General features: G+C 35.4%; 1 pseudogene; it reads right to left on the reverse strand.

The window, feature by feature from the left end:
* Positions 1–1,006: 1,006 nt before the first annotated feature.
* The window catches only part of LOC135215336 (uncharacterized), an 11,354-nt pseudogene continuing 9,860 nt past the window's right edge, over positions 1,007–2,500 (reverse strand).

Below are 2,500 nucleotides of genomic sequence, written 5' to 3' on the forward strand. Positions count from 1 at the left end.
AGATGTAACTGGGGATTGAGCTTTAATTAGCATTTCTTCTTGGACGGGAGCTGTAATTTGTTGGCCTTTGTGAATTGTATGAAATGGGCGTTTGACATTAAGTCTCATTGTAATTAATTATGCGAGCAGTAAAAAGGGTTTTTGCTGTTAGAGATTGGAGAGTTTTTCTGATTTTATGGGTTGTTGAAATATCAGAGCTAGAGAGAACATTTTTCAGTTATGAATTTGGGGCTGGGCTTGTTATGTGATTTTTTTTTTTCTCGGGCTCATTATTTTTCTTTTTTTTTACTTGTGAGAATTTGTGAGTTTGAAATGTGATGACAGAAGTCCGTGGAGATTCTGTGAGTCTGAGTTCCGGAGGTGTGTGTTAGTGTGTGAATTTGGTGATTTTTTAATTTTTTATTTTTGGAGAATTGAGTTAGAGAACTTAATGTTTTCTTTGCAGGGTTGTTATAATGACATGGGGAGAAGTTCAGTTAGTTTTTTGGGGAAATTTTGAGGTCATTATTTGATAGAAGTATGTCTAGCGTTAATTCTTTTTTGATTGACTGATGACGTGACTGACATACTTAAACACACCAAAATCGTGGTTCCCCGACGCTAGCAAGACGCCCACCAGCCGTTGCAGAGATGTTGCTGTTGTGTGCCTGCTTAAGAGAGTTTCTACAAGTCTACAGAGTTCTACAGCGCTTTTGGGTCTACGGGAGCGTTAGTTTGCCTTCCGCTTCTGGCTTTCGCTTACCAAATATGATACGAGACTCTGGTCTCGTAAGATCTGTATGAGGCATCATTATCCAACGTCATTTGCAACTCTGTTAGTTAGCACCTTGGAAGAACTCCAGAAACCTGACTCTCATTTCAAGGACGTCAATAAACGATCAGTAAAAATACCAAACGGTACGAGACTTACCAATGCCTCTTTTCATGTTTTTCTTTTAATTTATATCTAGAACGAAATCCCGTTTTCTAGACCAGGCTAGAAACAACGTCGTAAGGGGTGAAAGAGTTAGTTGCCCTGGGGATGGGATCCTCGATGGGATGATGAACTGCCCCAAGAGGAATCCTGTGAAGGAGACCAGGAAATGAAGAGCCAGCCTGAATATGAGGACAATGTCACACCACGTGACGAAGGAGAAGTCCAATATGGAGCTGCAGAAATTAGGCTGATATGACAGACGGGAAATAAGGATAATTCTTGCATCCTCACTGCTGTGCGAGGTCATAAGAGAATTGTCAAGGTTGCCAGATATGTAACATCCTACATTAATGTAGTGTGATTGACAAGTCATTGGGAAATTCAATGTTTATGATAGTTTTTTTTTTTATGGTGTTTTTACTTTGCATGGAACGCAGTAGTTATTCGGCAACGGGACCAACGGCTTTACGTGAATTCCGAACCACGTCGAGAGTGAACTTCTATCACCAGAAAATTTAATGTTTATGCATTTACCTACTTCATTCACTTACATGTATCTCTATGTGAATTTCATGACAGAAACTGATTAACGTAATGACTTCAGTGATGGTTTAGAAAAGCATTCAATTCACTATACATCTTTTATGACGTTGTAAAGGCAGATTGAGAGATTTTGCCAACTGAAAGAGCAACGCCAAAAATGGTTTGACATTTTATTCCTAATTCAAGAATTATGTTTTTGATCTACGTCGAATTAAAGATTTGAGGGTTTTATTATCAGCAGAAAAAGTGAAGAACGAAATTATTTTGCAGATGGAAACATAATATATATAATTAATATATTTATAATTTTTTAAACTCACGATTAGTACATCCGCGACGACCAAATATTTACACAAGTGTTTTTTTTCTTTCCTTTTTTTGGCGTTAAAAGGGACAAGGGTTTAAAAACACGTTCAAAGAGAATATCTTTAGCTATTAAATATAATACGAGTGAGTCAAAATGAAACTGTACGTCCTCAAGCAAACGCTCACATAGGCACACAGGCACATACAAAAACAAAAACACACACACACAGACAGTGTGAACTTAAATATGTAGAAAAACTACGTAAGTACTTTTTCCATGTACCAGTTTTCACTCGCCTTCTTACGTGTATTTTATGACACACACACACACACACACACACACACACACACACATATATATATATATATATATATATATATATATATATATATATATATATATATATATATATATTATATAATAAATACCCAATAGCATATTAATTAAACATTGTTCAGAAGAAAAAAAAATAAAATCAAAAGCCTTCTGCTAGTGTCCCTCGTAGTCCTTCGACAAAACACTAAAATAATAACAAATTCTTTCGTATTACATTTTTTTTAAAGCAGCAATATAAAACTGTGAATGGAAAGAAAAGGAAAAATGTGTTTGGACTTTTTTTTTTTATGAAAGTCGTGTTCTCTCCCATAGAAAAAAAAATTAATTTTTAAAAATCTACTGTAGAACATATTAGGGATTCATCTGTAATATGAAATAACAATGCCCTTACATCCCCA

Source organism: Macrobrachium nipponense, chromosome 5, assembly GCF_015104395.2.
Source record: "Macrobrachium nipponense isolate FS-2020 chromosome 5, ASM1510439v2, whole genome shotgun sequence".
Lineage (NCBI taxonomy): Eukaryota > Metazoa > Arthropoda > Malacostraca > Decapoda > Palaemonidae > Macrobrachium > Macrobrachium nipponense.